Raw genomic sequence first — 10,478 nt, forward strand, 5'->3', positions numbered from 1 at the left:
GAGCTGCGAGATACCTGTTACTATGTGCCTGGAGACACCAACGGCTGGAAAGCCACAACGTGCTGCTGGACTCAGGATCTGAACTGCCTGATGCATGGAGAACACCCAGTGCTGAAAGGGAAGAACATTTGTACTTCAGGCCTTATACCGGTGACTAATATAATCTGCCAGTGTAGACAACAGGACAAATCCAGGCCCCTCTGAGCATGGGGTCTCTGCATATTAAATGGACTTTTGCTGGGGTGACCAATATTTCTAGTGCTGTTGCAGTGGGAGCGGGTGTCATGCCAGGGTGTCACAAGCACTCCAGGGGTGTTAACGAAAGACCTGTCCTTGGCACCTGCTGGGTGTGAGGAGGAGGAAGAGTTTGGCACTGGGGACCATTCTTGGGGCTTAGAGATCACTCCCCCTTGCCTACAGGGTGACGGAGAGTAACTGCTCTTTGCAGTGACTTGGAATAAAGCTGCAGGGAAGCCAGCTCATCATGCAGTAATGCCCCGAAGGATAAAGGACAGCGGCAGTGAACTCGCGGGAGCGTTTAAAGCAACCAAGATCCAGACCGGACAGGGTTGCTGTTTCAAGCTGGACCAAAGGGGAAGTTCTGGGTAAGAGCAATTCATGTGACTGACCAGGAAGTGCAGCCAGTGAAAAATCAGACCATGGGGCTGGTGTCTCAAGCCTCTCACAGGGACAGAGATCAAGAGCTGGGAAGAAGTCAAAGAGCCAGGGGTTGACTTGACCGAAGCAGCTGTGGAAGGCCCTGAAAGGAAATGATTAGACCAGCTGCTCTTACAATGTGCTGGTGTGTTCTCCAGGGGCAACAAAGAGCTTGGGAGAGATGATCGGGTGCAACAAGCCAGGGAGTGTTTCTGTGAGACAGCCCCTGTTGTCCGATTCCCCTGGCATGTCAGTCGCTGTGCCGGAGAAGCTAAAGCCCACTCTGGAGGGTGCCTAACTGAGCAATCTCAATCACGGTAAGTGAGGAAAAGCCCAACAGAGACTTGAGAATATGCGTTGACTGAAAGAGACGTAATTCCCAGACAATCCAGGATAGCTCCCCACTCCCCCCACATAGCACAAACACTGACACCTGAAGATCAAGACAAAGCTGCCTTTGCGACAACCTCTGGGTTGTTTCAGTTCCGCAGAATGGCTTTCGGCCTTCGTCCTCTTTCGTATGGCATTGGAAAAGCAGCAGGCTGAGATTAGCACTGAATCTTCATAGAATCATAGACTATCAGGGTTGGAAGGGACCTCAGGAGGTCATCTAGTCCAACCCCCTGCTCAAAGCAGGACCAATCCCCAATTTTTGCCCCAGATCCCTAAATGGCCCCCTCAAGATTGAACTCACAACCCTGGGTTTAGCAGGCCAATGCTCAAACCACTGAGCTATCCCTCCCCCTGACATTCAAAATCTTGACATTCAAAAGCCATTCTCCTGCTTCCGGGGTAGCAAGGTGGATCTCCTTTATGCCGACCCTGTAAGCGTGAGTGAGGCGCTTGTCCGTGACTGTCAGATAGCTTGTAGCTCACGACGGTCACAATTTCAGGATTCTTTCATTCCTTTGGACTCACGTTTTGAAGGGTAGTAAACGATCTAACCCAAGTTTTGAGAACTGAAGACCTCCCCCCATACTTGCAGGACTTCTTTGGGTAGGTTCCACAGAACACGGGAGGAACATCTGGGAGCAGTGGAAGGGACACTAAAGCTTTTTAAGGAGTCAGGCTTTAAACTTGCAGGAAACAAATGCTGGTTTGTGAGGAGCTGCATGACCTCCCAAGGACCCAGCCTCAACCCCGCCTCCCTAGCCTCAACCCGGAAACAGAATAAGAACATAAGAACGGCCCTACTGGGTCAGACCAAAGGTCCATCTAGCCCAGTGTCCTGTCTTCCGACAGTGGCCAACACCGATGCCCCAGAGGGAGTGAACAGAACAGGGAATCATCAAGTGATCCATCCCCTGTCACTCATTCCCACCTTCTGGCAGCCAGAGGCTAGGGGGGAGGGATAGCTCAGTGGTTTGAGCTTTGGCCTGCTAAACCCAGGGTTGTGAGTTCAATCCTTGAGGGGGCCATTTGGGATCTGGGGCAAAAATTGGGGATTGGTCCTGCTTTGAGCAGGGGGTTGGACGAGATGACCTCCTGAGGTCCCTTCCAACCGTGGTATTCTATGATTCTGTGACACCAGTGTTAGAAAGCACCAGAAGGTTCCTACAAACCTGGAGAAGCTACAAAGCTTTGTAGGCCAGAGAGGTGTAAACCTTTCGCAGAGCAGACTGCGCCATTGTATCAGCTTATTGTCTGAATAAAGGAACACCAAAAAGCATTGGTGTTGGGACATCTACACCACACTGTGCTTCACTCCCAGACCCGCCCCGTCCATGCCTGGGAACCTTGGGATGCCCCAAAGGCTGCTGTCAGATTACAAGTAACTCAAACGATGAACTCCAAACAAATTAACTCGATTCACAATATAATCACAATTCATCGCGGTTTTCATCGCACTGTTGAACTACAAGAGAAAACCAACTGAAGCTGATTATAAATATTTTTGGATGTTTTTCTACATTTTCAAATATATTGATTTCAATTACAACACAGAATACGGTGCGCCCTTTGATAATGTTTTGATTACAAATATTTGCACTGTAAAAAGATAAACAAAAGAAACAGTATTTTTCAATTCACCTCATACAAGTACTGTCGTGCAATCTCTTTATCATGAAAGTGCGACTTACAAATGTAGATTTTTTTTTGTTACATAACTGCACTCAAAAACAAAACAATGTAAAACTGCAGAGTCTACAAGTCCACTCAGTCCTACTTCTTGTTCAGCCAATTGCCAAGAGAAACAAGTTTGTTTACATTTACAGGAGATAGGCGTTTGCATGACACTGTTGTAGCTGGAGTTGCAAGGTATTTATGTGCCAGATATGTTAAACATTCGTACGCCCCTTCATGCTTTGGCCACCATTCCACAGGACATGCTTCCATGCTGATGACACTCGTTAAAAAAATAATACGTTAATTAAATTTGTGACTGAACGCCTTAGGGGAGAATTGTATGTCTCCTGCTCTGTGGTTTTACCTGTATTCTGCCCTATAGGTCATGTTATAGCAGGCTCAGGTGATGACCCAGCATATGTTGTTCATTTTCAGAACAGTTTCACTGCAGATTTGACGAAATGCAAAGAAGGTACCAATGTGAGATTTCTAAAGATCATAGAATCATAGAATATCAGGGTTGGAAGGGACCTCAGGAGGTATCTAGTCCAACTCCCTGCTCAGAGCAGGACCAATCCCCAACTAAATCATCCCAGCCAGGGCTTTGTCAAGCCTGACCTTAAAAACCTCTAAGGAAGGAGGTTCCACCACCTCCCTAGGTAACCCATTCCAGTGCTTCACCACCCTCCTAGTGAAATAGTGTTTCCTAATATCCAACCTCATCCTCCCCCACTGCAACTTGAGACCATTACTCCTTGTTCTGTCATCTGCCTCCACTGAGAACAGCCGAGCTCCATCCTCTTTGGAACCCCCTTTCAGGTAGTTGAAATCAGCTATCAAATCCCCCCTCATTCTTCTCTTCCGCAGACTAAACGATCCCAGTTCCCTCAGCCTCTCCTCGTAAGTCATGTGTTCCAGCCCCCTAATCATTTTTGTTGCCCTCCGCTGGACGCTTTCCAATTTTTCCACATCCTTCTTGTAGTGTGGGGCCCAAAACTGGACACAGTACTCCAGATGAGGCCTCATGAATGTTGAATAGAGGAGAACGATCACGTCCCTCGATCTGCTCGCTATGCCCCTACTTATACATCCCAAAATGCCATTGGCCTTCTTGGCAACAAGGGCACACTGTTGACTCCAATCCAGCTTCTCGTCCACTGTCACCCCTAGGTCCTTTTCTGCAGAACTGCTGCCGAGCCATTCGGTCCCTAGTCTGTAGCGGTGCATGGGATTCTTCCGTCCTAAGTGCAGGACTCTGCACTTGTCCTTGTTGAACCTCATCAGATTTCTTTTGGCCCAATCTTCTCATTTGTCTAGGTCCCTCTGTATCCTATCCCTACCCTCCAGCGTATCTACCTCTCCTCCCAGTTTAGTGTCCTCTGCAAACTTGCTGAGAGTGCAATCCACACCATCCTCCAGATCATTAACAAAGATATTGAACAAAACTGGCCCCAGGATCGACCCTTGGGGCACTCCGCTTGATACCGGCTGCCAACTAGATAGCTATAGCACTCGACCCAAGGTTTAAGAGTCTGAAGTCCTTCCAAAATCTGAGAGGAATGAGGAGTGGAGCATGCTGTCAGAAGTCTTAAAAGAACAACACTCCTATGCAGAAACTACAGAACCCGAACCACCAAAAAAGAAAATCAACCTTCTGCTGGTGGCATCTGACTCAGATGATGAAAATGAACACTCATCTGTCCACTTAGCTTTGGATCGTTATCGAGCAGAACCCGTCATCAGCATGGAAGCATGTCCTTTGGAACATGAGGGCAGAGCAGGGGGTGCCCTGGTCCAGGCGCTGGGGCCCACAAAAACTTAATCTGGCCCTGAGCGCAACCCAGACAGACGCCTGTCGAGATGGACGAACAAACTGTCTAAATACACAGTCACAGTTCCCCATAGACCCAGACAGCAAAATGTGATTGCAAATGCACTCAGTCGGGGGCGGGGGGGGGGGGGGAGTGAGAATAGACTCAGCTGGACTTGTGAGGACGTCTGGCAAGAATAGTGTAAGAAGCCAACCGGTTTGGTGCCAGCAGCTCTAGGGAAGGGGGAGACAGACTGAGGAGCTTCGATGCCGTTCAGAAGCAATTATCCACTAATCCAGCTTCCAACTTGCTGGTGTCTGAAGGTTAGAGGATTGTCTTGCCAGCAAGCTTGCAGGGAATGTACTGGGATGTCTTCGTGATAACGAAACAGCTGGCCACCTTGGGGCTGGAAAGACACTGAGGCTCTGAACCAGGTATCTGACTGATTTTTTGGCAGGGCGGGGCTGCAGATGTTAACGGCTGGGTACTTTCCTGCCTTCACCCATCAGGAACGTAAAGACAGAACGCCACTGGGGGAATGCCCCAAGCTGCTGAGCGCAGGGAGTTCAGACAGACTGCTTGGAAAGGCCCTGCGGTGGGGCGGCTGCCCCACTCCCGCAGACCAGGGGTTAAAAGCAGCCCTGGAGAGGGGGCTGGGATAAAAGGAGTGAGAGCAGCTGAGGGAGTAGCTGACCACAGGTGTGGCCAGCTCAGTCAGGGCCCAGCTGGCCCTGATAAGAGGACTGGGGGGCCAGAAGCTGGAGGAGTCTCACTTCAGTGAGTGGAAAGGGCTGGCTGCCTGGGAGGAAGGTACCTGGAGTGGAGCAGGGCTGGGGAAGGGCAAAGGGAGCTGCGGAGCTCCAGCCTGGTAAACCCCCAGGCCGCAGGTAGAGGGGTAGCCCGGGATAGGCAAAGGCAGCAGGTCCCACGCCGTTGCCAATGATGAGTGGCCATTATCGGCTGCAGTCTGCCCCAGGGAAAAGGGGCTAGATGATGATGACTGGCAGTAGCCACTGAGGCAAGGTGGGCTTAGAGGGTGGGGGGTTCCCCTAGGAGGGGCGACCCAGACCATGAGGGCACTGCAGTGGGGCACCACCCCAAGGTATGGGGCACCGGGGTAAGGGAGGGACGCAGAGCCTGAGGCAGGCGAGACACGGGCCAGCAGAGGGCGCTCCGATGCTGAAGAGCTAATTCCCAAGATGGCCAGCAGGAGGCGCCCTGCCGGCGAGTCTGCGACAGGCCCCCACCGGCAACACCAGCTGGAAATCAGTATTTGCTGGGAGCATCTGTGGCAGCTCTTGGCCCGTGGGGTCCCCTACAAAGCTCACTTCTGGGGCTGCTACCTGTGAGAAGGATGCTATTTTGCTCCAAAAAATGCCATCCTCCTCGCGGAGTGAGCTCGCACCCGCCATGTGCACATGGTCACGCAGCATTTTGTGGAGCAACATGGCATCCTCCACACAGGTGGGTTACGTTCTAGATCCCCGACCACTGTGCTTGTCACCATGGACAAGGGCTGAGCCACCATGTCCGGGGCCCCGTTGCTGCCTGGGGGGCCCAGCAATGGCATGGGTTGCAGGTGCCTGACGCTGCCGCCTTTCCAGAGCACGTGGCGGATAAAAGGACGGAGACTGTTGCACGTGCGTCGATGAAGCAAGCAGTGGTGCTGTTTGGCCCACCCAGGTGCATCTGCGGTGATCAGGGGAAGGACCGGGAGGCACGGCTGCTACGTGAGGTTTGCCAACGTCTGCAGAGAACCGAGGTGAGGAGCAGTGCTGCCTACCCTGTGAGTAACGGGGAGAGTGAGCCACACCATCGGTTCTCTGCTTAGAGTCTCGTCAGGGAAGACCAACGAGGCTGGACTACAAAGTCACCTCCCGTCGTCTTTGCACGTAAGCCCCAGCCAGCACTCAACAACCCATCACTCTCCTTCTGATTATTTTTTGACTCCGCAAATTGATGCTTCCCTGAGACTGGATGGTCAGGCAGCAAGAACTGTCCCCTGCACCTACCCCGGTGTGTAATGTGGTGGATATCTCAGTGACCTGAGGCCAGCATTCCAGAAGGTGGAAGAACGGATGAGCCAGAAGCAAGCACGCCAGGTGCAAAATGCCTATCCAGGAAGGAGAGCAGGTGTGACCATGCAACTGGAAAATATCCCAAACGGACTCCTTTCTGGAGGGGACCTCACACCACAATTAAGAAACTAACCTACTTATCCAAAAAGCAAGATCTCGCCACTTTGTAGTGCATCGAGAACGGGTGCACAGATTCATTGAAAGAAAGGGGAGGGTAAACACTGAGGATGAGCAAGAGAGGGCGGCAAAAGAGGATTTGGAAGTACCCGGCAGGTTCCTGTGAACCTCTGTCCACAACGATAGGCTTGACCTAGAGGACCTGAACTTCACTGACAATCTAGATCCAACCAAAAGTGATGTGGCCATGACTGAATGGGGACTCGAGGGGGTAGACCAATCCAGAAATCTGTGTGGATGGCCAGAAGTCCTAGGAGTTACGGTTTAACCGGGGGGTGGAGGGGAATTGTAAAGATTAGAGTAGGCAGCATCTCCACCTGTAGATGTTATACAACATACAACAGCTTAACACTATGATGTTGTTGATCTGACCTGAGTGGGGGGAGTTAGCAGCAAGTTCAGTCCTGCGTGTGTGTGCTGGAGTTGGGACGAGCAGTGTCCCATCCATCCCTGTGATTCTGTAAGCGAGTATTACAATGGCAATTCCGTGGGATGTCAGGGCTCAGCCAGGCCCCTCTTGGACTGGGGCTGTTTAAAACAGGAAGTGAAGAAAACTCCCATGTCCCATGGGGGAATGTAGGGACTGGAATTGCCCAGGGCACTAGGATTCACGACCCTTCTCAAGCACACGGCACACTGGGACCTCCCCAGAACACATGTGGAAATATATCAGAGGGATAAATACCAGAGAGGGAGAGGAATTATTTAAACTCAGTACCAATGTGGACACAAGAACAAATGGATATAAACTGGCCACTAGGAAATTTAGATTAGAAATTAGACGAAGGTTTCTAACCATCAGAGGAGTGAAGTTTTGGAATAGCCTTCCGAGGGAAGTAGTGGGGGCAAAAGATCTATCTTGCTTTAAGATTAAACTCGATAAGTTTATGGAGGAGATGGTATGATGGGATAACATGGTTTTGGTAATTAAATATTCATGGTAAATAGGCCCAATGGCCTGTGATGGGTTTTTAGATGGGGTAAGATCCAAGTTACCCGGGAAAGAATTTTCTGTAGTATCTGGCTGATGAATCTTGCCCATATGCTCAGGGTTTAGCTGATCGCCATATTTGGGGTCGGGAAGGAATTTTCCTCCAGGGCAGATTGGAAGGCCCTGGAGGTTTTTCGCCTTCCTCTGTAGCATGGGGCACGGGTCACTTGCTGGAGGATTCTCTGCTCCTTGAGGTCTTCAAACTACAATTTGAGGACTTCAATAGCACAGATATAGATGTGAGGTCTTTTTTAGGAGTGGTGGGTGAAATTCTGTGGCCTGCATTGTGCAGGAGGTCAGACTAGATGATCATAATGGTCCCTTCTGGCCTAAATATCTATGAATCTATGAATGTGCCCAGGAGCTTGGCTTTATGAGATGACACCAGAAGATGACCCCTCCAGCAGCCCTGCAGCCCCCGCCCCCAAGCGCCTTGCAGGGACATTGAGGTCAGATTACAGCATGTTCATAGCGTCCAAAGCCAGAAGGGACCATTGTGATCATCAGTCTGAGCTCCTGCATAGCACAGGCCAGAGATCTGCCCACCGTCATTCCTAGAGCAGATCTCCGTGAGAAAAACATCGCGCCTTGATTTACGAATGGTCAGCGATGGAGACTCCACCATGAGTGGTAAAGGCCCACACTCTGCCGAGTCCAGTGAGGAGCTTCCCCCTGTGCGGTAAGAAGAAAAGGAGTCCTTGTGGACTCCCTGTGCCGTGTGAAGCCCAGTCCCTGCTGTACCCTGCACTCCACCAGGGAGCGAGGGAGGGCTGTCTATACTTTACTCTCCGGACCACGCGGGTTTTTGCTGCTCTCAGGCTCGATTATTGAGGAAAATTATTCCCAGAAAATGAATTCAGCCGCAGGACTTGGGAGGACGTGAAAAGGCTGCACGGGCCAAAGAGCCTGAGCCCTCGGGAGCATGAGCCGATCAGGTTCAAATCAGGCCCAGCCTAACTGTGCTCTCTATTTATGTAACGTGCAGTCGGTTTCCCTGGGGTGCCTGTCACTCCTACCCCTCCCTCCAGCACAAATCACTTTTAACCCCTCCTTAGGCATCACTAGTGGGGAGGCGAAGAACACAAAGTAAAAGCCACAGCGGGGAATAAAGAGGGGTTTACCCTGGCTTTCTCTGTTCTCCTTGGGCTGTGATGGAGATAACTGGCAGCGTTGAGACGGGGGCACCCCCATGATGACAGCAACTGTCACATGCATGTGCTGGACCACGCCTGCCCTCCCCTGGGGGGTGGAATGAAAAAGGTCGTTGGCATTGGCCAGTGGGGTGGGTGAAAGATGGAGGTGCAGCTTCTGGCTCCTCTGCCCACAGCTCCTGAACGCTCTCTCTCTCTCTAATGGACTATTTCAGCTCTTTGGAAACTCACTCAGCTGCAGCTGGGGCTCAGCACCCCCATCTCCGGGGCTGTGCTGGGGTGTGGCTTGGTCAGGGCCTTGTCAGCGTGCAAGATAAACAGGCAGCATGAGACTCCCGATCTGAGGAGGGGGCGGGCACAGCGAGCGGGGAAGGGACCCAGGAATCCAGGCTGGAGGCCGTGTCCACCCAGCACGACTCATCTGCGATCCGCAGGCGGCGCTGCAGGATCCCATCGCGGGGGGATTCACCGGGCCTTGTAGGATCTCCTAATCCCAAGGGACCCGCTTTGCCCAGGAGTTTTGTGGTGCCTTCACGGGGCGTATGTAATGGAGGGCGGTGCCCTGAGCATGGCGGGGGGCTGTGGAGGCGGGAGCCAGGGGACTGAGAATACCGCGGGGGTGGGGTGCAAGGGGGCACTCAGTCCAGCACTGTCCCTGTCCCAGTGAAGTAGAGGATGAATTGTAATAATTCTCCCTGAGCTCTTCCCTCTCCCTGACCCCCCGCAGGACAGCGGTTCTGGGGCGGTGGCATAAGGCAGCTGCAGGGTTTCAAGGTATATGGAGCTGGGGCACGCGGGCCGGGGGGGGGGGGATATCTGGCAGCCCTCTGGCCCCTCCCTCTCCTAGAGGCTGGTGGGTTTCATCCAGCCATGCCGTCGTCCCGGCCATGCCCATGCTGGTCAGAAGGGGGCAATAGCGAGTGGCGGGAGCTGATCACACTGGAGTCAGGGTTTCATGACTCCCGGACTCTAAGAGGAGTCAAAGGAAACCCAGTGACCACGAGCCTCAGAGCCCGGCAAGCTGACAGGGCTCCCAGGGCTCGGCTGGGGGCTAACCAAAGCCACGTTCTGCTGAGGCTCGGACACCCACTCGCCAGGTCTATCTCCACGTGGGGCCTTGGCACCAGCGATATTGAGAGCCCAGGGGCCCAGCCTCACTCATATTTGGGGCCGGGTGGCCCCATCTGCCGCCCCCCCCCCCGCGCCTCCCCCGAGTGTCCCCCAACCCCCGCTTGCTGCCCCCAGCCCCCGCATGCCTCCCCAGGCCCCGGAGCAGAGCATCCCTGCCTCTGCCTCTTCCGTGCAGCTCCATGCTGCCTCCCTGCAGCCCTGCTGCCCCCCATCTCAACTGCCGGGGCAGACTGCCTGAGCCAGCCCTTCCACCTCGGACCCTTCCCTTTCCGGCGGGACCCTCCACCCGCACAGGGGGCCCCCCGCCCGCAGTCACCGCTCCTGCCCCATGCCGGGCAAGGGGCAGCCCCATCCCTCGCCCCCAGTGAGGCCACAGTCAGGGGCAACAGCAAGGGGGAGGCGCAGGCAGCTCCCC

Source organism: Caretta caretta, chromosome 26 (genome assembly GCF_965140235.1).
Source record: "Caretta caretta isolate rCarCar2 chromosome 26, rCarCar1.hap1, whole genome shotgun sequence".
NCBI lineage: Eukaryota > Metazoa > Chordata > Testudines > Cheloniidae > Caretta > Caretta caretta.